We start from the raw sequence: 18,532 nt of genomic DNA, 5'->3' as shown, positions 1-18,532 counted from the left end.
ACCTTATGCATGGGCTTCCATTCATACAGTTTCCTCCCAATATTACATGATTCAGTAAAACCACCCTTGATAAAGTGATACATTTTAAGCATCATCTCCCTTTGTTCCTTTTAGACACTGTATTACTGCTCCTTCGACTAAAACCGTCAACCTATAAACCAAAACTAAGCTTATTTCTGTCTTTGTAAGGGTATTGTGCAACCAAACAACTTGGAAGCTAATACTGCCTGTAAGCAGAGTTTCTGCTTACTTATGTTTTATATACTCAAATAAAGCATTGTTTGATTGAGCCATACTTTGATAAGACTTGGCGCACGTCTTCCTTTTCATCCATCCAGCTCCACTGGGTACAATTCAGATATTGCTTTACTGCTTCTTTTACCACAAAGCCTTGAGGTCTAGCACTAAAACAAAGCCTGTATATCATAGGAATTGTTTAATAAACAAAAGTCTATGTGTCTAGCCGTATTTGAAATCTAATATCGCTAGTTAGCCCTGTGTCCTGCTAACTTACAATGTAATTCTATGTAATGCAGTCTAGCAAACAATCAACTTAAATAATGCAAATACTGCTAATTAGCATGGTTTATGCTAACTTTAATGCAATTCAATTCCATTCAATTGGATTGATTTAGCGCTTTTCACAACGAATGTTGTCACAGAGCAGCTTTACAGAGACCTGGGTCCAAGCCCATTTTGAGCAAGCTAGTGGCAACAGTGGCAAGGAAAAACTTCCTAAGATTAAGAGGAAGAAACCTTGAGAGGAACCAAGACTCAAAAGGGGAACCCATCCTCCGCAGGTCGACACCGGCTAGTAACAGTTACAAACAAAACAATAAAGCAATACTGAATAAACGATCACAAGCATGGTCGTGCAGTAAGGTGCGGATGAATCAATGCAAGGCCCCAGAGCAGGACAGCGGGCAGTGGGAGCCAGGTCTGGCGGTACAAGGATGAAACAGATGGAACTGGAAACTCTGTACACCTGCATATCCACAATTCAGACTCTAATTCTCTGATTGCTCTGTTAACCTCTTAACGCTCAAAGGCTTATCACACACTAGGGTGTATTATTCGGTAACTACAGGGACTTTTGTATAGACTGGTGGGGCTATTCTTTGATAATAAAAGTTTGTCCAAAACAAAGCCTGTCATACCTTCTCTAAGCTGTTGTTCCACCAACAATGAACTGAGTTTTCCCTCAGCTCAAACACTGAGTGGTCTTATGAACACAGTACAGTATATTGGCAGTGGTGTTGAAGAGGCTGGTAAAGTAAGGACAGACCGTAGGCTACAGTTAAGAAGCAGCAGAAGAAGCACTGTGGCACATTTGACTGTACATCGCTGATGGCCAGCATAAGGTCATGGACTCAGTGTTAGCAATCTTTTGTCCCAGAGGAAAGTAGCTAAAGCTGTCTTGAAAAGTCAATAAATGTTGCTAGATGTAGTAAAGCGCTAAATTGCACATTTGTGAGGTCACCACATTGAATTTACAGTGTCAGATGGTGTCAGTCTTGTTGCTTTTATCTTACTCTCTGTACAGGAAAACCAAATGAACTATGAGCATATTTACAAGAAAACGATGTGCAGATTTCAAAATATCAGCAGTATGGAAACAAAATCACAAAATGCATTTCAATGACGTGCAAATATTATTATATATTTGAATAGAATAGGGTTAATGAACTACATGCATTCATATGCACTGAAACTCTGCGCTTTAGTTTACTATGTTCAAATGCCTGCCCCAAACTGCGTCACTTCCTTTACCAATTATAGAAGCTACATTATAGAAACTACCTTAAAGGTGTTTACTTTTCATTACATATGTTTAAACACTTTATTCTGAGCAACCCAGCTCAAAAAGAGCAACCGAGAGAGGTTGTCATGCTAAATGTGCTGTGTGCTATTCATTTGGAAACCAGTGCTATTCTGCAACAAAGGTTAAAATGTCATACATTTTTAGGGTTACTTTAATAAAACAAGTCAATAATAGCTCTTACTCTGGCCATACACTAGAAGACTTTTGGCTAAATTGCACCCCTTGTTTTTTGGTGATGAAATCTGTGTGCTATGCTCGTTCACTGGCGTTAATTGGCATTTCTTGCTCCAGGGCTTCCCCCTACAGTCGAAAAGTGCAATTTGTGCTTTGAGGACACGCTTTACACGTGCATTTACATGACTCAGCATAATGCAGTTTTCACGAGTGTTGTCCTGCCCGCTCCACCGAAGTTACATAGTGCAGTTAGCAGTAACTTACCAGACACAAATGTGCAACAAATATGTTCAGAATTCAGAAGTTCAGATTCTCTTGTATGGAGAGTAGCTGAGGTTAACTATAATAACACTAGAGGGGCCTGAAAAGTCGGAAAAAAAAACTTGACATCACTGTTGCTCACTATTTTTCACCATTTTCATTTTTAAATGCATGTGGTGTCATTAAAAGATCTGCTAATCAAAAGTTAAATTATTAAGTTATTTCCTCTCAAATGTTTACTTTTGTACAAATTTTGGGCTAGTTCCAGCTTCTGGTGGGTGGGTACAAAGCGATCTGGAGCTAGAGAATTCTGCTGAACCTGGTAACCTCCATAAGTAGCACTGTGTGGTTGAACCATTCATTTCTAAAACCACTTCTTTATTGCAGTTTGCTGTCAGATTCCGCATCACCTGCGGCCTTAGCAACTCTGCACTTCAGTTTACTATGTTCAAATGCCCTTTATTATAGATTTCATTTCAGATATTATTGTGCGCAACCCAGCTCACAAAGAGTGACTAAGGGATGTTGTCATGCTAAATGTGCTGTGTGCTATTCATTTTGAAACCAATGCTATTACGCATTCTGAAACTCAAGCCATTAAGCGTTCTCAGAAGAGATGGAGGCATCTTTGGCAACGTAGCAAAGTTCCTTTAAAGTTTGGGACCAGTATGTAACACATCGGCGTTAATCACATCTAAGCGGTGCGTCTGGCGGAGGGAGACTGTAGGCTTAATTACCCACTAGCTGTTTAATAGCAGTGCCAGTATCAGGCCTCACGTTGGAGGAGGCTTTAATTAGAGCAGTGCAGAAGGCAGCAAGCGCGCTTTGTCTCATGTGATGCATGGCCTTTGATCAGTGCTATCTCCAGTAATACTCTGTGTTCTGAGTGCAGCAGCTACAGCCACACCCAGACTGAATGAATCTGGTTCAGTTCGGTTAGGTCTGCCAGTTCATCAAGTGGCTGTAGCATTTCTGAGCCCTGAGTTATTATTAATGCTGAGGGCTTGCTTTGTAATCTACTCTTCTCCTTTAATTGATTTCTGATAATGTGATTTCTCACAACATGTCTCTGCCAAAGGCTGAAAATGAGTCGATTTTAAGGGTTACTCTAATAAAACAAGTCAATAATAGGTCTTACGCTGGCCATTCACTACAAGACATTTGGCTAAATTGCACCCCTGATTCGCCTGTTGCAACCTTTTTTTTTAAAAAGATTTTTTATTGATGAAATTTGAGTGCTATACTCTTTCACTAATGATTTAGTGTGAGTCCCTCAAGACAGAAAGACAAAAATTCTATAAAATACTGTCATTTTTACAGCATTATGCGTTAACTGTCATTTTTGTGCTCCTGGGCTTCCCCTACAGTCGGAAAGTGGAATTCGCGCTTCGAGGACACACTTTGCACATGCATTTTACAAACTGAGAAATGCAGAACCATCACTGAAAATGAAAGGAGCATGTTTAGCATAAGGTGCATGACTCGGGTCATATGGCTCGGGTTACGCAGTGTTTTCACAAGTGTTGTCCTGCCCACTTTACCAAAGTGATATAGTGCAGTAAGCAGCGTGCCGAGCCTCGAGTAGCAAGACAGTATTCTCCTTATTGCAGGTCAGTGGAGCATCAACATTATTGTAAAGCTGTCATGTTAAGGTAAAGATGCTACACAATGCTGCTGTAAGTGTCAGATTCTCTGTGTTTTAGAAGGATTTCATAAGTTGAGTAGCCTGGCTTTAGCAGTCTGAATGCTGTTTTGAAAGTCCATGATTTGCTCGAACCCAAGAAATGCAGAAAACATGTGGTTGAACTTTGACAGGAGCACCAATGCTTTTTCCAATAAGCTGTACCACGAGTCAAAAAGAGAAGAGAACATAAGTGGTTCAGAAATGACCAGTTCTCAACCTATTCTGAGAAAAACCTAGCTGGGAGACCAGACAGACTTATTTGCGATTCCTCCTGGTGAAGGATCTTATCATTTGTGACTCCTTGTCAATGATTAGTTTTGTAGCACAATTAAACAAGACAGCAAGATGTGTAGTGTGAACAGTTCAGCAATCTGACCACAGTCCACAGACCACAGTGTGTACATGGCATTAGGTTCATTATTGGTTGTGTCTGCTGAGGATCAACAAGCGAATTTAGAGGGAGTGAGCTGAGCCCAAGTATAGTCTGCTGTTGGGCCTAAAACATTAGGTTCACATCCTGAGAGCCATGACATTTCAGACAGGCATAGCCTTAAAGTAATGGCTAAAATGATAAACCTGCCCATACAGAAAAAAACACACACACAAACACATCAGTTTGACATGTGAATAACTGTGTGTGCTTTAGGGATCATTTCTAATGTTAAACACACCTGCTCAGTTATTGTTTCATGCACAATCTTACAAGGGCAGGATGTTGGATGATCACCACCCCACCACAACTTCCCACCCACAAAAGTATTGGATGGAGCACCATCATCATTCCAGAGAACACAGTTCCACTGCTCCACAGCTCAATGCTGGGGGGGCTTTACAGCACTCTAGCACATGCCTGGCATTAAACATGCTGGTAATAGGTACATACTCATTATGTTGCAATGAGTGCAACATAAATTAGCTGAATGCATTCATTAGAGGGGGTGTCCACAAACATTTGGACATGTGAATAGTGTACATGTGGCTTTAAGGGTGTCCTTTCACTCTAAGCCTGGTCTTATTCAACGTGCTGGCAAGCACAACAGAATTGAATTGTTGCTGAACAACAGCTTAATACACTTCAGTACAAAGCCTAAGGCCATTGAATTTAGGACTGCGGTAGGCAAATGTGCTTGTCATAGCTGACCATAGCTGGCCAGAGGGGCTCTCTGTCTCAGTCAAGTGCTTTCCCTCTCTTTCTCAATTTGTTCTTTGCACCAGGTGATTTAACATTTACTCCTCATAATATGTGTGTTAGCATGTGTTGGCAGCATCCAACACCTGGAAGGCAATAATAAAGCTTGGAATTTGTGAAATGTGTGTGTGTGTGTGTGTAATGGGAGTGTTTACATGATTTTCCTGTAGCCGCTAAATTGATGATTCATCCCAGTGAATCTCGGCTTGTATCCTTGAATGTGCAAGTTAGCTCACAAGGAAACACACTCTTTATCTCTTTCCTGGAATAAGAAGACGCTGTTTTGCACTCTGGCTAAACAAGCTTACTTGAATCAGTGTGGTTCTACTTAATATCTCCTGACCCACAGACACAAGCCTTTCAATATCTCATACACCCTCTCAGTGAACTGGTAGTAAGTCATTCAGCCTTTCTGCTAAGCCCAAGAGACTAGCAGTGAAATTAAAAAGACGACTATCCTATTTGCTTAGTCCATTTTAACAGAGCAGAATGCAGACCACAGCCTTGCATAATGTTAGTTTACTCCATTGGCTTGCAACAAAAAAAAAAAAGGCTTCAGGCCTGGAAGGGTAGTGGCATTAATGGTTAAAATGTAATGCTAACATTGCTAATCCAAGAAGAAGCAAAAAGTTTGTCGGTGTAGGTGCAGCAGGTGTTGAGGGTGGCAGTCCTAAAGGTCATTTATTGTTTCATTTTGGGAACTTAAAATGACCTTTTATACAATATCAGAAGTCTGTAGTGTATTTTAGCTTGAAAGAAGTGCCAAAATAAACAGAGGATGTTAGCTAGTGTGACACAGGCCTCCCTTGTGGCTGTGGGGCCACAGTTTAAAGCCAAAGTTGTAGGAGCGTGGCAGTGTGTGTGTGTGTGTGTGTGTGTGTGAGGATAAAAGGGAGGTAAATATCTCTAATGAACATTATTACATTTAATGAACAATTACTAATTTACCAAAACTAAAAAATATACTTCAGAATAAAGAGACTTTATTGCTAAAATATCTCTTTTCATTTCAGCTTGAGTGTCTCACAAGCAAAATAATATATTTTATTACATTTCTCATCTTTTACATATCATGTTTTATGACAGTGTAAAAAAAAATAAAAATGAATAAATAGTTCTAATAAAATTAACAAGTCAAATCCAATCAAACTGATTAATTCAGGTCATTTTAGGCCAATCTGCCATGGTGGGGAGCAGTTCAGCTAGTAGTGACAGTGATAAGGCGGAACTTAAGCAGTTTGACCAATGGCTGCATGTGGATGCAGGTACATGTAGACCAATAGTGGTGATGAGAAGGCAGGGCTTTAACAGAGCAGTTTAAAGCTATATTCCTATATTTATAAAAAAATAAAAACAAAATAAGGTGTGAGGACGTATGGTCAGACTAACTAAGTCACTGTTTTGACCCAAAAGGCCTCTTTATGCTTTTTAGAAGAACGAAGCTGACCAGGGTTTTTGCGACCATACCGACCATACTGCAGGTGGTACTATGACATTTAACGGACATTTCAATCACTCTTGGAGGAGGACTGCTGCCTCTTTAGCACCAACCAGTCGCTTGGTTTTGTGGTGTGTCATGCCTGTAATTCGCTCAACCATCATGTCCGTCATGTGCGACATGCCAAACGAAGCCAGCTGTTTATATTCTCCTTTATTGTGTCTTTTTATTCGTCCAAGCAAACGTTGTCTTCACAATAAGTCTACCAAGGCCTTTATCCCCACATCATCCAGGGGTCCTTATGCTCCAGTACTGGCAGGTGGCCAACTGACTCGTCCAAGTATAGAGAAGGTTCAGGATCTTCAAAAAAAAAAAAAACGTTCAGTTGAGAACTTTTTCCGTTTAATCCGATGATGAATCTGAGATGACCTAGAAGAGAACTTTCCAGTTTTTATTTCTGAGTGAAGCCTCAGCAGCTTGAAGTCTTTCTACTTTACTGCTGTTGCCAAGTGTAATAAGCTAAAAAAAGCCCTAACAGGATAACAATCTCAGCAAAAGTGAGAAACCTCAGCTAATTATGGTCTATGTAACATGGAACGAAAATGAGCAGGACTGATACTGTACTGCGACAAAGTGGGTGACTGTATGATTATATGTATATAAGGATAATTACATTACATTTACATTCAAGGCATTTAGCAGACGCTCTTATCCAGAGAAAGTACCCTTAGCTAGTTTGTATGGGCTAGGATCCTTAAGATACCTCTTAGCTCAACTTAGATGCTACTGAATACAAAAGTCAGTGAGGACCACAACACTCGGCACTACACTTCACCTTAGTACTCATGGAAGAGATGAGGTTTTCAGTCTGTGCTTAAAGACAGCGTTCAGACACCCAGGGGAAGTTCCTTCCAGCACTTCGATGTCAGGACAGGATCTTAAATGATGGCGTGTACTTGAAGCTCGGATGGCTCTTAATACAGATCAGCTATTGACCATTGCCATCACGTACGTGCGATACGATAATATTTAATGCGTGCTTCACAATAGGCCATGGTAAATGCTTCATGTGTTAGCAACACTAGCTAGCAGACAATGACCCTGTGCTACAATTTCTCTCTAAAGCTCTACAGGGTTAGAACTACTGTATAACATCACTCACTGTCTGCTGGTCTGGCACCCTCTTAGTACATTTAAAAAGTATAAATAGTTACAGTTGCAGCTCAGGCTAGACCTCTGTGAGTGATCTCTTTCTTTTGACCCTAGCAATGTTTTATCTGTATCAAACCTAAGCAAATGTGCTTGTTTAGCATCTCTGTTTCACATTATGTGCTTTGGAGACAGAGCTTATCTTTGCAGTCCACAATGGCTAGCCTTTAGCAGGTCAAGGTTAGCTGTGCTATTCAGTGCCAGCTCCATCAACAACATTCCTTTGGCTTGACCCAATTGCCTCACAGAGAAAGAAGGAAGTTGGTGGACTTTTGGACAATAAAGTCAGGAGCAGGCTACAGGCACTTATAGTACAAGTTAAAAGGGGACGGGGGGGGGGGACGGGGGGTTATTCTTGCCAATATTTTGGACCAGTTTGAATTTTTTTTGTGAATTGTGTCAAAGGGTTAAGAAAAGGTCAGTCAGGTCAGCAACCTAACTACAGCCATTACCCTAATTCCTCAATGCTAGGAATTCGGCCCTCATGCAAAACAAGAGGAAAACAGGAAGTGTTCGCTATTTTTAACATGTACTAATTTAAATGTTAGCTTTGCATGTTTTTAACACAAATGCATCGTTCAAAGCTATGGGACTGCTGTATGACATGAGGAACACCAGCGTGGAACCCATTATTTACTCATACTTTTTTTAAATGGTGGTGGCGCAAAGAGAGGAAGTGGAATGTGTCCAAATCAGGCTCATTGTGGAGACCACCAAACAAGATATCTGAGGGGGGGGGTCTTTGCTTCAAAATTACCCACACAGCGCTGGACTTGAAACTGTAACTGTAGCATGGAAATGTTTTAAACATTGAAAAAGCTTATGCTAGCAAATATGCTAGCATTCCCATTAACATCCTTTAATGGAGAGTTCTTCCAGCTGAATTACAGTAATAGTAAATAGGACAGGTTAAAGAGATAAGAGGAGCTGGGTGCTGGGAGTGCATGTACAGCCATGTACACACACCCACACACACACTTTTTGGGTTTTTTTTTTTGCTTGAAGGTGCCTAGGCATGCAAGGAATTGCAAAACAGATGTTGTTTTGTTTGAGGTAGGACTAAATCCTCTCACTGAAACACAGTTAGAGACTCCTGCTAACGTTTGCAGCTGTCCGAGGTAAGCTGACTGAAACTTCCGAGGATTGCTTACAACTCTTGGCAGAAGATGTTTTTCCAGTGTACCCCATGAACTCTGGAAAGAAGGTGCCAGAGAGTATTAAACACGAGCCTGATGATTTTAACTGATTTAAAGTCGAGCATCTGCTTATGTAAGAGCATATTTATGATTTACAAAACATGTTTACTAATCAAGGGCCCTATTTTAGCGATCTTTTGGCGAGCCGCCAACTGTGCACCGCGCAGCTTGAATGAGGGCGTGTTAGTGTGTCTTTGTTATTGATGGGAAATGTACGCGAAAAATTAATGTACTAAGTTTCAGAATTGATCATGGGTGTGTTTTGGGTGTAACGTGCAATAAACCATGTGCCAGGTGTGGTCTGACTTTGGCAGATTGCCATTTCATCAGGCACGCGCCTGTGTTGACAATTCACTGGCAAGACAGCAACGAAGGTCAGACTGTTGACGTCTGACTAGATTGTTTTCAGTCAGTGGCACACTTGTGTTTTCTGTTGCCAAGATGGCAATATGCCAGAAATGTACCTGAACACACCCCATTTCAAGACCACCACGCCTGTCAGAGTACCACAAACAGTGCTGTACACTCAGTTATTCCCAATGACTGTAGAAAACATGGACGCTGTGGTTCCAGCTCCTTTTGTTCTATAAAAATGGACCCACAATTGTTCGCCATCTTGCCAAATTTGCATCCAGAGTCTGTGTCAGAGGAGATCAGAGGTAGTGCCAGACTCGCCTTATCCCAGACCAAGCATGTCTCAGACCGCCTTCATTGAGCTTCATTGCCTGTTTTGACCCTGGATAACCAGGTTGTTCACCTACAAGTCAGTTACTGCATGCAATGAACAGAAAGGGTGCAAAGCAAGTCCTGCAGGTGGTCTCTTCCAGCGAAGGCTGTCAATTGCTTCATTTTTTTAAACCTTGCATTTTCACATTATAGCAGAAAAATAGCAGATTTTACTGGGAGGGTCCAAAATGTGCCAATTTTAGACTAGAATTAGACATTGGAGATTGAAAGATGAGCTGTTTCTAATGAAACACATGGGGATGGGGCTACACCAGGTAGCAGAGGCGCTAGACCTGTTGTTGCTTCACTTTTGCAAGGTGTTGCAATGTCCATGTTTTCCACAGTCATTGTTCCATATGAAGGGTCGCATCTTCAGAGATCAACACAGGCAAAGCAGTTTGGGCTCATGGTAGAGGCCACAAATTTGTGGGTTAAAATTTTTAAAACATAGCTTATTGATTTCAGAAACCTGTGACACAAAACTCATTCCAATAAAATGACATTTTTATTTATAGAAGATGATGCTGATAATGATGATGCTCTGAGCTGCCCAAAGGAACAGTCCTGGCTGCTCAAACTGTCCTGTGCAAAGAAATGTTGAACAAAGAAGTACAGAATACAGGTCTCTTCAGTAGCGTTTAAGAGCATAGCATGGAAACAGTCCAGCAGGGGAACGTTGTTATTCCTGTCCAAATCAATGGCTGAAATTATATGTGTAAACAAAAGGCTACACTGAGGTTACAGTGTTATCTATTGTGGTTTACTTTTTTTCCTCATGGCAGACCCGCTTCATACAAGGCTTTTCTCAGCAGGTTTTCACTAAGGCAGAAGTCATGCTTTCACTTCCCCCATCATCACCGTGGTTGCTATAACTGGGACGTTGTCTTGTGTTATGCAGTCACACACCCCCCTCCGGCGACACTGACTGTTGGTGTGTGTGTATGTGTGTGTGTGACTGACTGACTGCCAGTGTGTGCAAAATGGTGGCAGGGATGACGTGAAGCGGCCTGTCATCTGAGGTCAAAGAGGAACAGGAAGTTCACGCGTGTCTTGCTGCAGAATGGTCTTTTGTGTCAGGGGTATCTCTCTCTCTCTCTCTCTCTCTCTCACTATCTCTCTTCCTTCTACTTCCTCAGGGGACCAATGTCTGGCTTGGTCCAGTCTGGCCGCTGTTGCCATGGCACCACTAGACTTCCGCTAGACTGGCAGTCGATCTGAAGGGCTTACAAGCAGTAATGTGGCTGGATAGCTGCCCTCTATTTCTGATCTCAGACTAGTTTTGAGGTCTTTGTTGAAGTGTTTGTAGATATGATGTGGTCTGAGTAAAACCCTGAACTAGTGAACTATTATTAGATATTTAATTATATAGTTACATAATGAATTACATTTATGCCCAATTTAAACCTAAACGTGAGTGCTTATAATATTTTCATAACAAATTCTGTTAAAATGTGTCAACATTTGGTGCTAAGATTTTTTGAACAAGACCAAATACTTGAAGCCAATACTTGAAATTCTAATCACACACAGCAACTTTTACAGTGTTAAATTAATAATGTGTAAAATGAAGTAAATGTTACCAATTAGTATTACCAAATTATAAAACATTATATTAAAATTATAAACATAAATACCAAAGTATTGATTTAACACGGTCAAGTTTGCCATGTCATAAAGTATCTCCTCAAATGTGGCATTGATGTAAATCTTAGGAACCTTTAGAACCTTTTAACAGTATGTCTCGGCTTAAATTAGGTACAAGGAGGAAATAATGAGTCAAAAATTGCTTGCAACTAATAATGAATCATTGGCGTTTGGACTGAAACCTGGCATTACCATTTTTGACTTTCTGACGAATTGTGAAACGTTTGTGATAAATGGACGAATAGAAATGCTCCAAATGAACTTAAAACAGGGTCATTTGGTGTACAAACCACAACCACTAAAAGGTTAAAACCCTGTGAGTGCGAGGGTGAATGTGAGTACAACAATCTGACGTCTCTGAAAGTTATGTACGTTGACATTCGACAACCATAACTCCTCCCCATGCAGTACGTTTTTTCTGCTGAACCTGTAGCCATCTTTAGCACAGCACAGGAAGAGACAAATAACAATGGTATTTGCATATCTGTCCTACAATGCAATCATATTTCAGTTTGACTGACTGGAAATGCACCTCACCAGCAAGAGTAAATGATTTAAAGTGTGAACAAGGTCATAGAATATTAAAAAATACAGCATGCGTTTCGGCACCAATCTGGAACTAACTAACGAAAACCGGCTTATTTTCAGTTTAGGGAAGAGCACAGGCGATATTAGATCATGCTCCTGAAACAACAAATACTCCAGTCCTTCCCCGAGTCCTTTCACACTGTGACTCTGTGACACATACTGTAGGCCTGACAGCATCTTTTGTGTATTAAATGGCTAAGTCCGTCCGCCCTACTCTTTTGCAGCTGCATGTGAAATACCTAAGTCATTAGAATACATACTTCTCATGTGCAGTAACTGTACCATTCTAGTTGTAGTAGTAGTTGTTGTGTTGGAGAAGGCAGTGCAGTTGTGAAAGGAGATATTTGTGGGTTTTATCTGAGGAACTGTACTGAAAGGTACATTTTACACTAAATAGTAGTTTCTCGCAAAAGGATTTTATGACTCATTAAAGTGAGTCACTTTTAATGATTCACTACAGGAAAAGAAGGAAAAATGAACTCTGAACCTGTTGGTCTGTTGGTCTGTTTACCGTCTCAAAGAACAATCTAGGTGGACCCATCAGACTAAACATGGTGACGCAGCGGAGTCACAACAGCAACAGAACAACAATTTACGACAGTCAGAGGAGAATGCAATTTCCCTAAGGTTTGACACACACTGAAGTGAAAAATGATTAATAAATAACGTTATCGCAATTCCAGCACTGGGTGGACCTACAGCCAGGCACTCTATCACAGGTATGACCCATTTTATCTGTTCTGTGTTGACCATGGGAAAGCTCCACAAGCAAGTCCTGGCTGGCATTCAGTTTCCGGCTCTATGAACACTCCTCTGCCATGGACAGTGTTTTTCTTTGGTCATGTCCTAGTTTTAGTCAAGGCAGCCAAAGTTCCATATCTAGTGTCCAATTTGACAGTATGACGTCTAAAGCACAAAAGATGCTTGGGCCCTATTGCTCGCCCACTTCTACTTGACATTATTTTGGAACTTGGTAAATAGAGGCCTATTCCAAACAAACCAGTTTTGGTGTCTATAGTGTTGTGCTTCAAGTGCGATCAGTTGGCAAAGTTCAACTGCGATCACCACAGACACAAGAAAGTGTGCCATATGAATCTACCTGGGTAGCTTTGCTTCCTTCCTTCTTCCAGGATTGTGGTGGGTCCAGAGGTTACACTGAATTAATGGAAACAAGGCAGGAATACACCCTGGACAGAATACCAGGCCGTTGCAAGGTACTATACACACCCACCTAACATGAGTTTCCAGGATGTTGATTGTATGCTTGATATTCCTGTTTGTTATTAACACCAAACACTAGTGTACAGCTCTAGTGGAGTAGTACATTTGCAAAACGGCCAAAATCCAAAAGCCAAAACTCCACTCATAGCACAAAAAATATTTACCTATATATTAGTTAATAACTTAAGATAATTTTAACCTCCTATGCTCTTTAGAACCACTGGTGGTTCCTGGCCTTTCCCCCACTGTTCAGTTAGCTTGCCTTGCTTTGCATGTAGTTACAGATTAGTAATCCTTACAATTACTAATAAATTGTAATTGTAATAAAAGTCATAGAATCTAAGGGGTTACATTGATATTAAAGCAGACAAGGGCCATTCATCTGACACCCCAGCCTGGCTGCCAAACACAGTTTCCCAGTATGAGGGTCAATCATTCTTACCAGACATACTGCTCCAGCGATCTAACTGACACCACACTTGGTACGATAACTTATAGTCTTTCCTAGGGAAGCATGTACAATTGGCCAGAAAACCATTCCCAAGTCTAGGGCAGACCTCATACAAACATTGTACAAAAATGCTTGGATCCCTTAATTGCCTATTAGCAGCTACACTTTACTGACAGTAGAGCATGGCCTGATGCAGGGAATATCATGTGACCGATTGCATTTCCTGATGGTAATTCGGTGGCCTAGTTTCTTTTAAGTAAACATATTTAAGCTCATAATGACCTTTGATAAATGGCACATCTGATAGCAAACCACATGGCCACTGTGAAGGGTTTCTACCATTTGAGCAAAACCTAATAACACATCAGAAGCAATGAGTATCGCTCTAATTTCTTTTTACAAATTATAGCAATCTACTGTAGCCCAGAGAGAAACAACCCAAGGATTAGTTTCACTCCCCTGCTGCTCCATCAAGGTGAAAGTATGTATATCTGTGACACTTCCTCTTAGTTTTCAGTGGAAAGCCAGCAGGTAGAAACGTGCACATACTTGATGTGAAAGTAATTATACCAGATCTGTGAACCGTCAGTGTTAATCTCATCATCAAGAGTTTTCTTTTTTTGTCAATAGTAATAATAATGAGATGAAAAACCCACTAGCAATTTTAACATGCTTTAGAATTCCAGCAATGTGGGAAATAATGAAAAATAAAAAATAACATAAATAAATTATTCTTAATGTTGTGTATATTTTAGTAGTACCTGTCACTGCCAATGCAATTTTAGCACTAAGCTAGCAGTGGTAGATCATCACTTTTCCACATTAATTTTAATGCTACTTTTGGCAAGCCCAGCATGAACACAGATATTTGAGGCATCTAACAACCTTGTTTAACAATTAAAGGTAGTGGTGGACTTAGTAGTTAGAGCACCGGCTATTGCTGATAGGGCTATGGGTTTGATGCCTGGGCTAGGCAAGCTGCCACTGTTTGGCCCTTGAGCAAGGCCCTTTACCCTGTCTGCTTCCCCAGGTGCTACAGCAATGGCTGCCCGCCGCTCCACTGTCATTAGTGTGTATGTGTGTGTTTGCTGCATGGGTGAGTTAAAGGCGGAGGCCAAATTCCATCTGTGTCCAACACAAATGAGGAATATGGTTGTGTTTAGTTTCTACATTGTAGTAGTTTTCCAACAACAGCGATTTTAGTGACTAACTAAAGCGATTGGCTGCTTTAGTCAGAGTAAAATATGCTTAAATCAATCTATAATTACAAAAAAATTGATGAATTTTACGGGTCATCTAAAACGTAAAAAAGAAATAGATGGAAAAAATGAACACTACCCACCAGCCAAGGATGTAAACACAGGGAAGGCCCTAAAGAACCCACTCTTAAAGAACAATGTCCTTCACTAAACACACTTGGCTCCCTTTTGCTACCTTTGAACCAGGAAGTGTGCTCGGTGGAGACTGATTGCGCTTCCTGTTTTGGTGTGCATTCTTTGGCAGCAGAACAGAGTGCTGAGTGTTCTTTTTTTTCTCCTCTTCTTTATTTCCTCCCCGCTAAGCTGGGTATCAAAGGTGCAGATGAAAGAGGAGCTGTGTGCAGCCGCTGAGTGTGCTGTAAAACCACCATGAACAACTGAAAGGTTTTAATTAGGCCCAGGTTTTGTACTAGCAGACGTTAACGTTACCAGTGTGAGTAAGCTGGGATGTGTGCTTTGTAAAATGTGAGCAAAAACTAACGGGCAGAACAGTCCCTCGACTTAAGAGAACCTCAGCTTAAGTGAAGCCAGATGTGTATTTGAGTCAATGGCAAGAAGTATTTACACAATTAATCCAAACACAAGTATATACAATTAAACAGCAAATGATTAACAAGTAAAAGTGTGAATTTCTTTACTTAAAGGTGCCATAGCACGTATTTATGGAGTCATTTAAACAAATGCTTAGATGCAATGTTACACGCCTGTTTACAACCCTGTTATTTTGCCTTAGAATGAAACATGACTTATGGAAATGAAAACGATAAGCTCTTATCCTTCTTATCTTATCCTTTTATTGGCTGGTCTACGGCACTGCCAGCACTGCCAGCACTCCATATTATAGCATAGTTTTTAAACTGTGACTAAAACACTGTAATTATTCCTACCCGATTCTTACCCGATTGTGTTACTGTCCTCTCATTGTGTCCTCTCAGTGCCATGTGCTGTTAGCTGTAGCTGGAATCTTTTTGGAGATTCTGTTGCTGATTTATCTGTGTCTGTAATTTTAAGTTAAGTCATTTTATTGTCCTTATACTCACACACGTCTACACTACAACACAAGTCTGTTCTTTTTGCATATCCCAGCCTTAAAAATTCTGGGTCAGAAGACAGGGTCAGAGATGCCCGATCAACCCTAGAGCCAAGAGGGTTAAGGGGCTTGCTAAAGGGCTCAACTGTAGTAGCTTAGTGAGTGTTGTATTTTGCATATTTGAGCTCTTGGAAAAGGTACCAATATCAAATAAAATGTATTATTATTATTATTATTATTATTATAAGAGAAAAAGAAAAATATTAATACAATTTTTAAAATATTAATGAGAGATTTTAAAGGCCTACATGAAAATATAAGAAGTAAAGAGTATGTTAAAGTACAAATCATCTAATATAACACTGAAGTACAGTAACAATGTACAGTTACTGAAGTCACATTTTAATATTAAACGACTTTTATTTGTTGTTATATGATATTTCTCTGTCATAGTTCATTAAAACAAGTAGAGGATCTCAGTTTCTGCACTTTTAACTGATACCACATTTATACCACAAGCAGATAAGGAGATTTGAACGTGATTGGGATTTGAGGTTACAAACATTTTGGTTATTTCTTGAAAAAACAGTTAGAACTGCAGACTTGAACCAGTGAATACACAATGTAAAACAAATGGCTGCAGCGTCCAACCAGTAAGACAATGGTACAATATAGATATTATATTTCTAAATGTTTATGGACACCCCTTCTAATGAATGCACCTACTTTAAGTTGCACCCATTGCTGACACAGATGTGCAAATACCTGGTGTGGACTAGAGGGGTGTAAAGCCCCCCAGCATTGAGCTGTAGAGCAGTGGAACTGTGTTCTATGATGGAGCTCCATCCAGTACTTTTGGGATGACTTGGGCAGTTGGGGATGAGGTGGAATGGTGATCACCCAACATCCTGACCTCTTGTTGCTCTTGTTGCTGAACACAATCAAATCCTCCCAAAGCCTTCCCTGGACAGTAGAAATAGTTACTCTGATAAAAGTAGGATATGCTCTTTTTTAATACATTTGATTTCAGAAACAATGAATGAGCAGGTGTTCCAATATTTTTGTCCATTTAGTGTATGGCATAAATATGATACATACGGCTAGTGTTCATAACTTCTCCATGATTGTAGCCTCACACTGTAGTTGATACAGCTTGTGGATTCTTGTTACAATGAAAAGTCCAGTCTGGTGGTGTTGCTTTGGTGAGGTAAGAGACTTGGCCTATCAACCAGAAGGTTGTGGGTTCAAGTCTCCTGGTGGTGCATAATGACACATTTACCTTGAATATGGAGCAACCAAGCCCAATTAATAAAGGGCTTGGTTCATTCAATTTAATTAAATTGAATTTAAATAATTGAAATTTTTTATCTACAATTGGTCAACAATTACATTTCATGCTGAGGTAGATGTAGCCTTGTTGTTTTGACTCGACAGCAGAAAGCATTAACCGCCATTTTACAGCTGGTCCCTTGAATGGGAGTCGGAACAAAGTTAATCCAACGGCCATCGGCAGCTGCCAGGCCGCCCAAAGGGAGCTGGCCATTACTCGGAGGAGGGCTGCCGAGCACCGAGGGGGAGGAAAGAGGACAGCCCCGGCCCTGTGTCCGCTTTTTGTCCAGTGTGTCCACAAAGAACACCTCCTTCACAAGACGTGTGCCTGCCCTCCCACATGCACACACACACACACACACACACACACACACACTCTCTCACACATACACAAATCACTATAAAACCCCTTCAGTCTGGCTGGCCCTGAGCCCAGTCTTGTGCCCATTCCCTCTTTTTTTCTGTCTACGTCACTGGCACATGAAAGTCTCAGACTGGCACGCTATACAACCTGCCGTTGGTGCCCCTTCTTCTGCCCAGCCAGGTCCGTTACGCCGTTTAAAGCAACGCTACCCCGAGCGCTGGCAGCGTGCCTGATTACAAGCCGTCTGAAAAAAAGCCAGACAATAAATGTCTTAATTTAGTTTGAGTAAACTCTTAATTGCCATAATCGCAGTGTATCGCATTATATGCTTTGACCAATTAACACATGAAAGATTTACAGAGGACACATGTATGACGGAAAGCTAAAAAAAAACTGCCATTTTGAATCCTGAATGTTTCATTTTTATAAACAACAGTGGGCCATACAGTGTCAGGAATCACATAACACAAAGTCTATTAGAAATGACTTAACAGCTCAGCGTGGTTTAAAGGCGGTGTACACTATTCTGGAAAGCGGCGGGTGATATTTGAACTCAACAGCACCACAAATACAAATGGCAAGGGCCGCATCTTAGTCTATGAGGCTAATGAATCTAACACAATTATAGCCATCGGTTAGCATAATGCTAACTACATGCCGAAGTCACCACATACTTGTGTCAACCCTGGTTAGTTTTGAACAAACTTGGTTAAATGAATTCCAGCATTATTTGGCATACTACATCTATGAAATGGCTTCCTTGGCGTGGCTTGCAACCAGTGTGATTTAAGCATGCAGATTACCCACTTAGCTAGCATTAGCCACATTAGTGTTGTAGTTGTAGATAAAAGATCAAAGAATGATACTGTTGTATAAATCTATAATTAAAATGCACTTCCTGGTCCTGATTTAGCAACTCAGTAAATGGATACAGAAACTGTAACCGA

Source organism: Salminus brasiliensis, chromosome 15 (assembly GCF_030463535.1).
Source record: "Salminus brasiliensis chromosome 15, fSalBra1.hap2, whole genome shotgun sequence".
Taxonomy (NCBI): Eukaryota; Metazoa; Chordata; class Actinopteri; order Characiformes; family Bryconidae; genus Salminus; species Salminus brasiliensis.
Note: the sequence above shows the minus strand (reverse complement) of the source record.